This window comes from Zootoca vivipara, chromosome 7, assembly GCF_963506605.1.
Source record: "Zootoca vivipara chromosome 7, rZooViv1.1, whole genome shotgun sequence".
Lineage (NCBI taxonomy): Eukaryota > Metazoa > Chordata > Lepidosauria > Squamata > Lacertidae > Zootoca > Zootoca vivipara.
In genome coordinates, this window is record NC_083282.1 from 4,899,237 (window position 1) to 4,916,628 (window position 17,392).

Genomic DNA, 17,392 nt, shown 5'->3' on the forward strand with positions numbered 1-17,392 from the left:
GCGGGACCCTCTTGAGTCTCTTTCGGTGACAAACCCAAGTTTTTCACCCTGAGTTCTTCCTTCAGATCATCTATGCTTTCAGCCTGGCAGCTTGAAATAGGAAAAGAAAACCCCACAACGCCATAATTTCTGGAGCAACAGTAACCCCGATTCAAGGCAACATCCTTGTGCCTCCCCTTTTAATTTCCCATTCTCCTCCACTGCACCTCAGGTGATCAGGGATTAGAAGGGGCAGCTCTGCCTCCATTTTCAGCCCTGGTACAGTTGGGCAGAGAACAACGGCCCTGGAGGATGTTTAGACAGAAACAACTGATCCTTTAATGGGCAGTGTGGCTGCTATGGGCAGCAGAAGGGCAGAGAGAGAGAGAGAGAGAGAGAGAGAGAGAGAGAGAGAGAGAGAGAGAGAGAGAGAGAGAGAGAGAGAGAGAGAGAGAGAATAGGGAAGGATGTGCATTCCCACTAATGAGAGAGCCAAAAGGGTGGCAGGGAGAGTAAACAAGATTGATAAATGGATTGGAGAGTCCAGGAGGGGGGATAGAGAGGGAAGGGATGAGAATATAAATAGGAAAATCTAGAGGCTGGGGGAAGGTGGGAAATATGCAGCTGGATAGTGAATATAAAAGAAGACAAGCAGATAAACACAATGTGGGGAAGTGACAGAGATGCAAGATGGCTAAATAAGCAGCAAGACAGATAGAAAACATTAACAAGAGAGACACGGCTGCCAAGAGGTATAGGGAGATGAGTAACCTGTGTGAATGTTTAAGGAGAGGAATGGACACCAAGGAAGCATAAAGCCTTCAGCAAAAGATATCCAGCTAAAGATAAAGAGTTCCTAATTGGGCTGGCGTGTAGCTGGGTTATTTATGAGCTTCCTGGGGTAGAACTACAATAAAAGCAAAGGGGCAAGATTCTGGGGTTGGGGTTTAGCCCTCCTTCACATCACAAAGGGAATTCACCTAAGAACAGCCAACAACCTGGATGTTGATTTGGAAGTAATTTCCCCCAAATTCAATGGGCCTTACTCCTAAGTATTTGTGCACAGGGCTGCAATCTTTAGGGCATGTCTGCACCACAAATGTGCATTGCTTTCAGAGCAGTTCAACTATCCTGGCTTCACCCAAATTATCCTGGAAATTGTAGTTTGGTGAGGGTGCTAAGAATTCTCTGTTACAAATCCCTGGCCACCCTTACCTCCTGCCAGAAATCTAATTTCCAGAATCTCCTGGGAGAAGGAATGAACAATGCTAAGCAATTCTCTCTACCTGGGAAGCAAGACCATCATTTGGGTTGAAGCATGTGGGGAGCATTTGCCTTCTCCTTGTGATCATTCCTCAGGGTCATATCTTATCGCCGCTAGTTATTACAAGAAAATGAGAAGGGGGGGAGCAATAATCACAAATGGTATTAAAATACATTTCCAAGAATATGTACTCCTTTCACTTTGCATGGAAAGCTACCATATGATGAAAACCAACTACAAAATGGGGGTTGTGCCACTCACAGGCCAAACAATGGGACGGGAGCAACCGTAGGGGCTTCAAAACAGCTTTTGTTGTAAGTCAAACACATTTCAGGGGTCGCAGAATCTTTTCCCCAGGGCACATTTTTAGCAACTTTTCTGACATATTAGAGATGCTGCATTTTCTCCTATTTCTCCAGCAGAATGCTTGGAAATGAAGGATTGTATTTAAGCGGAGGCTGATCCTGGAACCTGCTGCATGCAAGCAGCGGCGTAGCAACCCCTGCCCTGGGGTGGACCAAAGTTGTTGAGCTTTTGTTTAGGAAATCAAAGTTTTGAGCTTTTTTTAAAAAAAGGCGGAGCTGCAAAAATTCTGCAGTGCCCTCTTGCAGCGCCCAAAATGCCAAGCAGTCACTATGCCGCCTCACAGAACCCCGTGATGCCCTACAGACTCACCCCCTGCCAGGTGCATCTCCCCGCCCCACCTAGCTACGCTACTGCATGCAAGGCACATGATCATAGCTGTTACGTTTTCCCTTTTCTCGCGAGGAAGCCTATTAAGCATAAGGGAATTTCCCTTTTAAAAAGGGAGAACTTGACAGCTATGCACATGATCTGCCACTGAGCTGTGCCTCCTTCAGTTTGTAATGGACATTACTAAAGCTTGCAATGGCGCCCATAATGGGGAGGAAATTGTCAGCCGGAGTCTGACACCACTGGTCCACTGACTCAGTGAAAGATAATAAATATAGCTCCTTATATATCACAAAAGGGACGGATATTACATTATGTTCCCATTTTATGCAGACATTGCTATAGGGAGGCCTGCTCATTGAGTTTTCTACTTTTCTGTCCTGTGGGAATTTTGCAGAGGGTCTCTGACATCCTTGATTTGGAACCGCAGGCATATATGGTTACAGGTAGGTAGCCGTGTTGGTCTGACGTAGTCAAAATAAAATAAAATAAAATTCCTTCCAGATTCTTCAGATGTATCTGAAGAAGTGTGCATGCACACGAAAGCTCATACCAATGACAAACTTAGTTGGTCTCTAAGGTGCTACTGGAAGGAATTTTTTAATTTTGTTTAGGCATAAATACAAATTTGCCCATGACTTTCAAATCCATATCCCCATCCTTAAACTTCTGGTTACTTTGCTCAAGAACAGACACACCCAGGTGCTTGTAAAGTTTTCTGAGGGAAAACAACTAAGACTAATAAGGGAGAAGGTGTTTCAAGTGCAGCTAATTGTCACCAAGGATTAGGCAGAAGCACTATAAAACAAAGAACTTTATTTAAACAAGCTTCTTTAACTCCTAACTCTCTCTCTGATCCACCTGCTCTCTCTGTATTTTGTGTGCTGAATCACTTCCTGACATCTGCCTCCTTAACCTATGCCTTCTCTCCATGTCACCAAGTTTCTCTCCCTGACTAGCCCTCTTAATTAGTTCCACATACATTGATACATTGATACAGAAGGTGGGTTCAGAATAATGATCCATAGCAGCAGAATTGCAATGTCCATCTGCCAGATCACTGTGGCATCTCTGCTCTTGGCCTTTTCACCAGGAACTCAAGTGTCTTCTTAATAGGTAGGACAATGCCTTCACCCACAAGGTTCCACCAGTTGCTGTGACAGCAGAAAGGCTGGAATGAGAGCTGCATCTCATTTCCTTGATGCATGTTCCTTTCTCCTCTGTTGATTGCAATGACCTATGGCTAATGTATGCACTGCATTTTGATCGATTGCTTTGCAAACGCACCCCATCCTTAAGCCCTTGGCCAATGAAACAGCAGGCAAAGAGAATCATGTCCTCTGGACAAGTGGTGCAGCTGGGGTGCAAAACTCCATGTAATTTCATTGCTTCTATTATTGTAAAATACCAGCACAAGAGGATCTGGGTGCATGTGTCCTGTGGGTATCCAGAGAGGCAGTCAGGGACTTTACTGAGGCCTCTGAGTAGTATAGTCTCTCAATTTAGCTGGCAGGCGGCCTGGAAAGTTGGAGGCAGACTGTATCTGATATGCTGCCTTCAACCTTTCCAGGCAAAGTGATGCTCTAGTCTAGATCAAGCAGGGTTGTCCACCTGTGTGCTTCCTTCACCATCCCATGAATTGGTTTTGGGGAAAGGAGAAGGGTGTCCAGGCAACCCCCATCTTAGGTGCAACCAATATGTGTGCAATCGCGTGCACACACACAGTGCCAAACCTGGAAGTGACCCAGAAACATCATTAAATGCATCACTAAAGGGCGCGGTGGGGGCAGGGGCAGAATGTGGTATTTCAATTGCACACAATTTTATGCAAGCATGCAATGTTGGCACAACCTCTCCACTCCAATTGTATGACACACACACACACACACACACACACACACACAGAGAGAGAGAGAGAGAGAGAGAGAGAGAGAGAGAGAGAGAGAGAATATGAATAGAAAATCTCTTCTTCCTCACAGACCTCCGTTTCCACAATAATAGCAATTTTGCTATTAACTAGGAGGTAGTAAAATAAGTGAGGCTCTTTAACCTTGCCACCTCCTGCTTTGTTTTGCTTCTATTTACTGTGAGCATGGCGGCAGGTATTCTGAAACTGAATTAAAATCTTCAGCCCATGGAGTTAACTCTTCTTTGTGACACAGTTTGGGAATGTGCTTATTTCTTTCACTGGTGGGAACCAGTCCTACAGTGCTTCTATTTTCATGCACAGATTATAATTTTTATCCCACCCACTTCCTCTCCCAGGAGCTCAAGGTGTGCCTAGCCCCCACTTTTGTCTCACAACAACCCTTTGAGGTGGGTTAGGCTAGCAGAGCATGGCCAGGGCTTCGGGGCTCAGCACAGATTTGAGCCTGAATTTCCATGGTCTAAGCAAAACAAACAATCACACACCTCTTTTGTGTCGACACACCCGTTTTGTGCAGTGCTGGGTCTGCTTTCCCTTAACTCTGCACACAGCAGCCCTCCCCCCCCTCCAGCATTTTCCATTCCCCCCCCCTTGTCATTTTAGCACTTTTTGGATTTGCTCAAGGGAAGCACTTCATCTGTATTCAGCCAAGTTGAAATTTATTCTGCAGGCATTTGTATTTTATTTTTTATTTTCCAGAGCCATCTACCCTGACATTTATTTTACAGCCTGGACCCGAAGATATATCCCTTCCAAAAGCAAGAGTCACGTCATGCTAATTTCCTGCAGCAGAAAGATACCAAGCGTAAACAAATGCTTCCTTCCTCCTCAAATGAACGCGGCCTGACCACTCACTCCTTCAGACATCCCATTCGCACAAAGGTCTAGATATTAATTGCATGGCCTTTCAGAGGACAGAACTTACTGAATCTCTCCCAGTCCCAGGCAGGGCCTTTCATACTCTGACAGCTAACCAGCCACAGGCACTAAGAGGGGGCTTTCCCCTCTTCTGTCGATGGCAACGAATTCTGCTGAGTTGAAAAGATGCCCGTGGATAGACCATCCAATAAACAGATAGGGCATTTGGCCCAGACACAGCGCCCTGTAAGTTTCTGCCACGAACCAGCAGGTTTATATATATGTAGAATGTATTTGGAACCATCAATGAGCGTATTGGTTTACAAAATAACAGTTCCCTGCCCCAAGGAGATGACCTTCTAAGATTCATAAATACAGTATGTTAGCTCAGTGACATGACTCAGGGCGGATTTTGGTAAGCTTTCATAATATGGCACCCTGTGTCAGGCCAAAACTAAGCACCCCAAATGGATCTTCTCTATTATGGAGGGTATGCAGAAGTCCCAATTTGCAAGGGTGATGGGGCGGGGCGCGGGGGACAATGTTGCATGCATGGTGTCCCAACATCACACATGTGACATCCAGACATCAGGAGTCGGGGTGGAGTCGACTGTGGTGGCCACAGAGCGGCTCCAGTGGCTGGCAGCGCCTCCTTCTCCTCTTCGTGCTTCAACTCTCCTTCCCCTCCACAGAGGAGGAGGAGCCGGCCACTGGAGCAGTGCCATGGTCAGTTCTATCCTTCACCTCTGTGATTTTTGGACATGGGGGGCAGCCCCTATCCCCAAAATACAAGGCCCCCCCAAAAAAGGGCTCTGTGGGAATGTTCAGGGATGCAGGAGAGGATATATTGTTTGATTATATCCTTTCCAACTTGTGTTAACAAGTTCTACAATAGCAGAGTAGCATTCCCTTTTTTAAACTGACACAGCGGATGTGTTTGCTCAGGCTCGCTAAAGCCTCTATACTAAGTTTCTTTGGTAATTCCCCATTTAGTCCCTCATAAAAAGATAGACACGACACAGTCTTCTTTAAAAATATAAAAAGAGTTTACTCACACATTCTGTTCACAATTGGATCCCAGAAAGCAGACTTAAGTTAGAAAAGTAATATACACCTGGGAACTATCCCATAAGGAGATAGCTCCTTTGTCCTCTCTTGGCTAAGAGGGCATCTTAGGCTAAGCAGATGTTGCTTCTTCGACGAATGTGGTCAGAGAGAGAGAAAGAGAGATGGCTGACCAGTTCTGCTCTTTTGTTACCTGGGCAGGTGATGTCATGCCCACCTCTAGTCACATGCAGAGGAAGTCTGTCCCAGCTTAGGAAAAACAGGAAGTTCCACTTTTATGTCCAATCTAGGGATGTTGTACTTGACTGCTCTTGTGATTCACATCCCACAGGCTCGCCTCCCTGGAGCTGGCACACCTGCACTCTATTGAGTCTCCTCATTTTGGCCGCTGCCCAAAAGGTTTTCTAGACTTGGGTTCCCCCAAGCCAGCTTCCTCTTGTGCTGCTTTGGCTACATAAGGATTTGCTCTTGGAGAATGGTTTTTCTGCTAATATGCAGGGCAGAAGACTTTGGAATCAGCATATTCAAACTGGTGACAAAAACCACAGTATGTTGGAAGAAAACATTTTACAAAACCTGTTTTGGTTTTTTTTCTGTGAGACAGGAAAATGAGACCCCAACCTGCTTTTACTCCAGCAGGTCATTTTTAATGGCTGAACTTCTGTGGCTCCCCAAAAGCGTAAAGAACATTAATTAGTTCTGAGCTGTGGAAACAGAAGGAGAGGGACAAGTGCTAAGAACTGATATTATATCATTATCCTCAGAGTCACCTGGCTCTGCCTGCATTGTAATTAGCATGAGCAAAACTTCAGACTTCAATTAGCAGGGCAATTTGTCCTCTGCTATCCTTTGTATGAATAATTTTATGTTGCACGCAGCAATCCAGTGTCAGTCTGCTGCAGAATTTGGAACCCTGGGGCTCTGAACCAATCATTCTTTTCCATAAATGCACAATTAATGTTCTAAATTTCCAGTGCTTTATTACAAATTTAAAATCTTTGTCTCACTGGCAACCGTGCCTGAACTACTTGTGGCTTTATGTCTTTAAAGGAGGCTGCTTTTATTTTTGAGAAAAAGATGCTTTGGAAAGAACCGGTCCAGAACTTGTTCCCAACAAGGATTGGGAACCTAGCCAGTTTTCTGCTGCAAATCCTTCTCTCTTTGTTGCTGTTGTTGTTTTTTACCCCCAAAGTGCTGTTTATGGAGAAACAGGATCCATTGGAACAAAATGAAGGCAGGTGGGGAGCAACTGTCAGCAGAAACCTGGCATGGGTTTCAGCGCATGCTGCTTCTCCAAAATAAAAGCAGCCAGGTTAAAAACCCTTGGCTTATTGGGAACCCTTCCAACTCTGCAGTTCTATGAGTCTAAGTTCTGTTTATCTGGCAACTAGGACCTGGGAGACCTGGGTTCAAACCCTCCCTCAGCCATGAAGCTCACTGGGTGGCTTTTGACCAATCACTGTCTCTCAGCCTAATTTACAACCCTCAGCCTCACCTTGCAGGGTTGTTGTGGAGATAAAATGGGGAGGGGGGAACCATGCATGCCACCTTGAGCTCCTTGGAGGAAAAAGTGGGACATAAATGTAATTACAAATAAAGGTAAGGTAAAGGGGCCCCTGACCATCAGGTCCAGTCGTGTCCGACTGTGGGGTTGCGGCGCTCATCTCGCTCTATAGGCCGAGGGAGCCGGCGTTTGTCTGCAGACAGCTTCTGGGTCAGGTGGCCAGCATGACAAAGCTGCTTCTGGCAAACCAGAGCAGCGCACGGAAACACCGTTTACCTTCCCGCCGGAGCGGTCCCTATTTATCTACTTGCACTTTGATGTGCTTTCGAACTGCTAGGTGGGCAGGAGCTGGTACCAAGCAACAGGAACTCACCCCATTGTAGGGATTCAAACCGCCGACCTTCTGATCAGCAAGCCCTAGGCTCAGTGGTTGTTTAACCCACAGCGCCACCAAATACCACTAAATAAGATGGAGGTTGCTATGGCAGATGCCTTGATGCACAGCAGCCTGGACCAGGGGCTCGTCCACACTTCTGCTTGTCCCATGCCTAGAAAATATGGGTCTGAGAGGTTTTCCACTCACCCCACACTTTCTAGGTGCAGCTCTTAGCGAAAAATGTCATGATACCAGCCCAGAAAGCTACAGTATATACTTTTTTCAATCATAGATATGACCCATTCACAGTTGTACAAAGCTCTCTCTCTCTCTCAGAAAAATTAATAGAGCTGGTATGACACAGTGGTTATAAGTGCTGAACTATGAGCTGGGAAATCTCCCAGGACAAATATCAACTTAGCCATGAACTCTCTGGATGGCCTTAGGCAAGCTTCTCATTGTTTCTAACCCTCACCCCACCTGCAATATATATGGGATCATAATAGTAGCTACATGGCTGCAGCAAGAATTAGTGTGAGGTGCAGTGCTTTCAGCTTGTAACAGGAAAAGCACTGCATTAGTGTCCTTGTATATTTCTCACGGTATTTCTGAATTGCCTTTTCCCCGTCTGTGTTGCCAGTGGCAATGGGCATAATAGAGCAAAACAGGCAAAATTCTCCCCATAGCACCCACTGAGTGATGAAATGAAATGCAGCGTCAGGTCCTTTACCTTTGCAGGAGGTGGAGTTTTGGTAGAGGCAGGCTGTCATGTCACAGGGGTGAGAAAAGCTACGCCGGCGCAATTTGTCTCTTTAACCTCCCTTGCCTGTAGTCACTCCAAGGATTTATGGAGCATATCATTCTTATTTCTGGCATAGGCCGTGTTTCTCACTGTTCATCGTAAAGGACTGTTAAATGTTTACAGTGAAGTAAAATGTAAGGCTCCGTATATGCAGCGCATGTATATGCTTCATTCTCGCCAATAAACTTTTTGCAGGCTTCAGAGCAAGGTCATTGCTTTTGCAAGATGAAGAGGGGTGGTTAAATTAGGTGTGTACACATTTATGCATGCAATGAACCAACTTGAGATAACTGTTTAATCCCCTGACAAACATTCTGTAGTCTATATATCATGGTTTGCAGGATACACATCAAACATTTTATAACATACCCACTTTATTTGGCTATTTGTTTTTTGTGGGACTCGGCGCAGCTGCAAAGATTTGCAAGAAAGACACCATATAATTCTTGCAACCACCAATCTATGTAAGATAGGTGCTCTAGGAATTCTAATGGCAAGAAGTACATTTACTGAGTCCTCAGAGCTACCTTCCACCCCAAATGCATGCCGGCTGGGACTGATGTGCTGAGGGTAGTGGTTTTGAGGTAAGAAAAAGCTCAGTTGTTGATTTTCTGTCTCTTGCACAACTGTTAAATCCAAAGGAATAGTGATTACAAAGGTTGGGGGTTTGACTCACCGCTAGTTTGAGTCTCCAGGGGAAAGAATTAAATGTCAAGATGCAGAGCTAGAAGCCCCAGAGCTCATCCCAAGCCTTCCCACCACCTTCTTACTGTCCTGTGACACATTTTCTTCATTCTCACTCCTCTTCTAGAGCGACTGGGACACATGCAGGGGTTTATGGGCTGGTTATGGGTGTGTAAGAGGAAAATAATCATGCGCTGGATATCAGTCACTGAGGATTTTGAAATCGCTTTACAACACACACACTTACCAGGTGGTGCCCCCTTCACAGCCCCTGCTGCCAGGCTCTGCATCTGAGCTCCTTCCAGACTCCTCCATCTGAGTTGCAAAGCCTCTAGGACCATAAGGGAAAGCAGCATCCAGTTGCAGAGGCGCTTTCAAAAAGGGTTTCATCAGGTTCAGCACTTTGGACAGAGCAGCTTGTAAGGTTCAGCATGAAGCATTTCCCTTGACCAAAGCAGAGCTGTCTCTCCAGAGGTCAGTGGCCTCCTGCAGCCTTATGATGGCTTGTGATTAATTTTGCCTATTTCTGGGGATCTATCCAAGATTTTAAAAGGCCATTGCCTGACATTGCAGCCATTGGCTCCTATGGCATGGGGGCAATGGGGACTGTACTGGGAAGATGTCCTCTAAATCCAAGGAACATAGCAGAGGAACCTCCTCTGGCCTGGAGGGAACAGTCGCTCCTCAAAACATGTCTACTGAGTGTCCCTCTGGGCGCAAGGGGACTTCAGGCCAGAGGGCATGCTGGGTCTGAGAGTCGCCCGTTCACAGGGCTGAGGTAAATTTACACTGGTTCTATGGTACAAAACCTGGCACCTGGCAAGCAAAGCCATCAGTGGCCTAGCCCTTCAAGTAATTGCTTTGTGTGCCCACTGGGCCTATTTGCCGTTGAACAGGATTGCTAAATAAATGTGTTTTCTGAAACCAGGCATCAATCTCCGAGATGCTCAAATGATGGCTGGTACGCTTCTATTGATTAAGTCATAAAGCTGCAGCTTTCTGAAGAAACATCAATTTCAAACAATTCCAAACGCCTCCTGTTTCTCTTGGGAAGCCAAAATGCTGACTTGCATTCTGGTGTCTCAAAATAGAGCTCGCCCATGCTGTGTCAAGAACAAGATTGTTACCTCCCCAGTGCCTGTTAGTTATTTGTTTTTATTATTATTATGTTGCATAATTCTCAACTCTGGGTGATTTACTAACCTTTGTAATTAGAAGTAGAGCAGTGATTAGAATATCTTAACTTATGGTGCAGTGCTCCTTGTAAGAAATGTAGTTGTAATGAGACTACTCAGCAGGCGCATAGTGCTTGCACATGAATTTCAAATGGCCTATAGCCGAGTGTATAGTTACCAGTAGAGGAAAACCTCAGGTCCTGAGGCTGAATGTGGCTAGGGCGGGCAGGATGCCCATGAGGGCACTGCCTTGTGGATTCTGCCACCCAAGGCAGGTGCTTTAGCCTGTCTAATGGGTGAGCCGGCCCTGGTTACACTTACCTGGCCTGCTGCATGTCCTTCCTTGCACTATGGTGGAGCCTCTTGCTTGCCTGGATGGAGTGGCATCTGGGACTGTCTGGAATGCACAAAATAAGAGCCACATGAGTTGCTCCACCTGCTTTTGCCTCTGGCCCTACGCACCACTAGCATATGGCTCCTGGAATGTTTCCAGTGAGGGAATTCTGCCTTCTGGCTGACACTCATGCAAGCTGGTCAGGCCCGTCCTAGCCATAGAGGCTAGTGGCGTGGAGAACCACAGCGCCGGGCACTGGAGGGCGCTGGAAGGGCACCAAGTGAGCACAGGGTTCCGGCGATCTGGCCAGGACTGCGCTCCACAAGATGAGAGGCTTTGCCACCAGCGCGCACACAGCGCCCAAGCAGCTCTTGCTGGTCCCGCGGTGTGCGCGCTGGTGGCGAAGCTTGACTGAGTGGAACCCAGCGCTGGGGAAACGAGAAGGAGGCGCTGCGCGGAGTCCTCAGAGGTGGCCTCCCGTTGCTGGTCCGCTTGGCACTCCCGGGTCCTTGGTGGTGCTCTGGAGGGGGGCGCTGGAGGGACCTTAGCGCCAGGGCGCTGGATGGGCTTAAGACGGCCCTGAAGCTGGTCAGCATGTTAGCACCATGGTTTTCACACTGGGTCGGTCTTTGGTCCCCCTGGGGTTGCTTGAAAGCTTCTTCAAGCAGGAGGTCAGTGCTGATAGGTAAGGTTCCTGAACAAAGTGACAGCTACTACCATATGAAGGTGCAGTAGATGAAGGCAGAGAAGGCCTCTGAGAGAGATGAGTAGATGAACAGAGTTTGGGATATCGCCCTCTTCTAAGTTGAACCAGGATCAGCTTGACAAAGTCTGGTTCCCATTTATTAGGTATATAAACAGGAATAGTGAAAGATATCATGCGCAGGTGTTGCAGGCTGCTTTGTGGCGAGGTTATGTGGTGAATGGGTAATTAGTGAGAATATATTCTTGTAATTGAGACCCGTATCTGGTTAAAGTTCATAAGATCTGTAAGGAATGTATGTGATAATTGCTACAGCTCTACTCGACATACAAAGAATAGTTTGTGTGGCTTTCTTTGTAGTGGTTTATCTGATGTTCACTTGAAAACAATAAAAATAACTTTTAAAATAAAATAAAATAAAAGGCACATCGAATGGGATTGTACAGGTAAAGGCAGACTCTAGGGATGGTAGAAGCGGTTTGAACTTGTGATGGAGGTTAATCAGAACTTGAGGGAGCTCAGAATATGTACAAATGCCTCCCCTTCAGAATCCCCCACTCCATCATGAGCCAAACCCAGGTCCAGCTATAGTTTATGGCAGCTGCTACTTCTACTTCTGTGAGCAGAAATAGACTGCACAGGTAGCAGAGAATATTCAGGCCTCGTTCCAGGCAATATGTCCTTCACAAGGTGGGGGAACTGGCCTGACTCCCTCACCCTGCAAGGAATATAAAGTCTGAAGATGAGCCTCCGCTGTGCATAATTTTTGAGGCAATAAATGTCACACAAATTGTCACTAGTGCAATTTCTTGCCCTGCACAGAAGATGACAGGCTTGTGTTGTGTGTAGGCATGGGGGGGGGGAGAGAAATTCAATTCAGTTCACATTTCAAGACAACCCTATCCAAGTCACCCTTTCTGAAACAATATGGGAAACACAGCAATCCTTCAAAAATCTCACTTCTCATGTTTTCCACTGTAGTTCTCTAATCAAGCAGTCTGTACAAAAATGCATGTATTAGCAAAAATAACATACAAAAATGTAGTATATTAGGGGGAAGTGCTTTGTAAAAAATGTGATTAGGCAAAATTGCCTACAAATGTGAATATATTAAGAGAAATTTGTACTAAAGTGCTGATGAATTTTCATGAGGTTTTTTTTATAAAAGCAATTACAAACTCATGTGGAAATGTAGAAGAGAGAAAAAAAAGGAGAAACAATCTCTAACCATCTAAAACTATGAACATGGTTTTTAAAGAATCACTCCTGAAAAGGAAAATCACAGATATTTATGTGTATCCCTTGAAAGCACGTCAAAATGCAAGTAGATAAATAGGAACCGCTACAGCGGGAAGGTAAATGGTGTTTCCATGTGCTGCTCTGGTTTGCCAGAAGCGGCTTTGTCATGCTGGCCACATGACCTGGAAGCTGTACGCCGGCTCCCTCGGCCAATAATGCGAGATGAGCGCGCAACCCCAGAGTCGGTCATGACTGGACTTAATGGTCAGGGGTCCCTTTACCTTTAATAAAACAGGTGGAACCTCTATCATGAAGGCATTGTAAGGACAGTAACAAATTAGCATTTTGTAACTTTAACAAGGCAACACTCATAATGAAAATGGGCTGCTAAGTTAGTATTTCTGGCAGGTATGACAATGCAAATGCACTTTAAAAACAAAAAAATGGAGAGACAACCACTGTGGTTAAACAACAAAACTTTTGTGGGAGTAATATGCATATTTTGGGTTTGGATCTTTGTGCTTCCAATTATGTTTCTGTGCAGGGGTGTACGAAGTGGGGGGTGGAGGGGGGCGGTCTGCCCCGGGTGCTACTCTGGGGGGGTGACAAGATAGCCCCTGTCTCCCCCCAGCTGTAGAGCGGCCGATTGTGCGGGCAATCAGTATTGCATGGTGTCCGTAAGGGCTGCCGCTCTCACACGCTGTCCATACGGGCGCCCGTATGGGGTGCCTCTCGCACAGCGACTGTATGGGATGCCGCACATGTGCAGTCCGTATGGGATGCTGCTCGTGTGGCAGTCCGTACGGTTGCTGTGGAAGCGGCAGCCGTATGGACACCTGTATGGATGGCGTGTGCAAGCAGCAGCCCATACAGAGTGCGCATGAGCGGCATCCCGTATGGAGTGCACACACACGGTGCATGCTCACTCTGTACGGGAGGCTGCACATGCGGATTCCATATGGGATGCCGCGCATGCACACTCCATACAGACGTCACACGTGCACCACTGGGCGGTTCGTCCCGCCCCTCAACATCCCGCCCTGGGTGCTGGAGAGGGTTCTTCCGCCACTGTTTCTGTGGACTTATGTAGGGCATGTTTAGATGCAATAAAATTATTCTTTCTGCATATATGCACCTGCAGTTCACGATGGAAAAACTGAGCTGCCACATTTCATCTATTTGTCAAAAGGGCAATTAAAAGAGAATCCTTTCAAAGGCCGCAGTTGAGTTGTTCCTGCCCTTCATAGACACTAGCTGCCCCACTCTTAATCCTTTCACCTACAAGGAATGGGATTTTTCAGGAGGAAACCAAAATCCTGAGTTTGATTTGAGCATTATGCAAGATTTCCGACATTCCCAGAATTAATCTGGGGTGCTTGTGTGAGAATGGCAATGGTTCCCTTCAATGTGTTCTACTGAGAGTATGGTCTTACAAAAGCCTGGTGATGGAATGGCATAAATGCTCAGCAGTAGCCCATAGGGCAGCCGGCCCCTTCTTGCAGGGTCCAGATAGACCCAGCTCTTTACGAGTTGAAGCCACCGTCCCAGAGGCAGTAACACTCCCTAGCTGTCAAAGACTCCAAGCCTTAAACATGGACCTAGCACCACAAGCAACCTCGGATAGTGTGTGGTTCAGGACTCACCATGCTGCCCAATTGAGATAAGTTGGCGACAACCTGCTATGTGATCTGTCTTTAAGAGATGTGCATACAGGGGCTCCCTGTTACAGGGCCTTTTCCTTTGTGGGGCCTTGGCTTTGGAGTTCTCTTCCCTGAGGAATGGCTGCCTCATCTCTGTAGTGTAGGCTGTTATTGTATCATATGCCATTTGGTAGCCCCTTTGGTAATGATGTTGCCCCGGGCTGTGCTATTATATTGCTATTTTGGAGCCTCTGTTTTCATTAGAATGGTTCCATTTGATTCTTTGTTTGCAGATTTTATTGCATTTATTAGCTGCACCCCTTTTTGGACAGGGATAGCCTAACTTCTGTCATAACCTCTAGGCATAGCTGTCAAGTCCCCCATATTCCCCGGGAAATCACCGTTTTTCCAGCTGTTCCTAGCTGGAAAAATGGATTTTTTTGTTTTTCCCCGGTTTATTCTGGCGCGGCGGCCATTTTGGAACTGGGCTTAGCATCCTCAGAAGCGACTTTTGATGCTGCTCTGCCCAGTTCCAAAATGGCTGCAGTGCGACTTCTGGCGCGGCGGCCATTTTGGAACTGGGCAAAGCAGCATCAAAAGTCACTTCTGAGCATGCTCTGCCCAGTTCCAAAATGGCGACAGCGCTACTTCCGGTCTGCTACTTCCGCCCAGTCCCTTATTTCTCCGACAGCAACTTGGCAGGTATGCCTCTAGGGTAGATTACTGCAATGTGTTATATGTGGGGCTGCTCCTGAAGACAGTTTGGAAACTTCAACTGGTGCAGAATTCAGCGGCCAGGTTGCTCACCGGAGCAAGATGGTTTGAACATATAATGCCAATCCTGGCCCAACTGCACTGGTCACCAATTAGTTTCTGGACCTCATTCAAAGTGCTGGGGTTGGCCTATAAAGCCTTAAATGGCTTAGGACCACAATACCTGAAGGACTGGCTCTCCCCATATAAACTGACCAGGACTCTGTGATCCTCATCTGAGGTCCTTTCTTGTGTGCCTCCTCCACAAAAGATCTGGAGGGTGGCAACACAAGAATGAGCCTTTTCTATGGTGGCTCCCTGTTCATGGAATGCTCTCCCCAGGGAGATTCATTTGGCACCTTCATTATATATCTTTAGGTGCAAGGTGAAAACTTTCCTCTTCAACCAGGCCTTTAGCCAATTAAATAATCTATGGTCATATTTATTTCTTATGTTATGTGTTTTTATAATGTAAACCACCCTGTGAACCTCAGATGATGGGTGGTATAGAATTTTAATAAACCAACAAATAAATGCTGTTTGCACTGGAAATGTATGCCTTACACTTTATTATGAGTGGAGAGAACTCAAGCAAGTGACTCAAGCATTAGCCAGAAATGTAGCATTCACCAGAAAAGCCTGTTCATCTCTTTTCCTTTTAATTTGCTTGATCCTACTTCCCCTACCACCCCCAAGTGCCACATTAAATACGGAACCTCATTTGTGGTACCTATGGCATTGAGTGAAAGTTTTCTATGTACCATTCCTCTTATCATTGTGGCAATAGAGTCATATTCTAACAATAAAACACATTACTTCCCCCAGAGAATCCTAGGAACTGTCATGTGTTAAGGGTGCTGGTAACAGTAGCTCTGTGAGGTAGTCCACCACAGTTCCCAAGACTTATTGAGGAAGCCATGTGCTTTAAGTGTATGGTGGGAATGTTGCCCATGGCTGGCCCACCCATGAGGAAAGGAGAGGTGACCGCCTTGGGTGGCAGGATCCCAATGCTGGTCTTTATTCCCCTGTTGTTCCTGCAGCAGATATTAACTCACCCCCTCTTTTCCGGCAGGGAAGGGGGTGCCATTTTTTGGTTCCTCTAAGATGCCAATATGTCTTGGGTCTGCCAGCCTGGATATGACCTGTGATAGAAGTCACAGCTACTACAATTCTCTATTAAAAGCAATTTTCCTCCTCACATATTGAACTCTCTTTCCTGCTCACCTAAAACTACCTATGCAGCACACACACACACACACACACAGCTCAGCAGTAATATTGTAATGACTTAAAGACCATCTTTTCACCTGATTGCCTGCTAATGATCATACGATGTTTCTAAATCTCCAGGATATTTTGGTAGTGGTGGAGTTTGCAGGGAAGGTTTGAATAACTGCTTTGGAAGACTGGTGTTGTTTTACATCCCATGGTTTGTCTGTGATGCTTCCTGGTTCCCCCATCCTCAGTTTGCATATGTGGAAATAAATAGGTACAGTGGTGCCTCGCTAGACGGATTTAATTCGTTCCATGGGTCTTTTCTTATAACGAAAAATTTGTCTAGCGAATCCCATAGGAATGCATTGAATTTTTTTATTTTTTTATTTTTGCCCATAGGAACGCATTAATTTAATTTCAATGCATTCCTATGGGAAACCACGATTGCTAGACGAATTTTTCATAAAATGAATTCGTCTAGCGAGGCAACCTCTGCTCGAAAAATCCTTTTGTTAAGCGGAAATTTCGTTAAGCAGGGCATTCGTTAAGCGAGGCACCACTGTATTTACAAAAGGCATCCATGGTTTTGCATAGCCCCCTGATTAGTACTTCTCACTGTTTGCTTTTTGTCATAAAGCAACATGGACAAACATGAGCCACGCTGAACAAAACTAAGCTAACAGGAGTCACACATGAAGCAACCCATAGACTGAATGGGAGCTCACAGGCTTAGCGTGAAACTTTGCATCTCCAGTTATAAGCAAATCAATTTCTTTCTTGCTTACTTATTTGCTTACTTTAAAAACAAAACAAAAAAAACACCACTATTCTTAGAAGCTGTGTTCTGAATGACTTATATAAGAGCCATCAGGGAAGAGAGGAAGCATGAAAGAGTTGGAGAGAGATCTACTCTGCTAAACCCTATGATGTTATTGATTATTTTATAGTTAAGAAGAATACTGCTTTGTTCCCAGATCCAACACCTACATTCAATAAAAATGCAAAAGGTTGTGCTGCAAGCAGAGATTATCTGGAGAGCCATGCTATCCCTTTCCCATTTCTCCCCCCTTCAATATATTAGTCCATCCGTAGTCATTAGAGAGCTTTTTTAATGTGCTAGGTATCTTTTCTGCATTGTTTCATTAGCAATGCTTTATGGCAGAATGATTCACTCCCAGTGT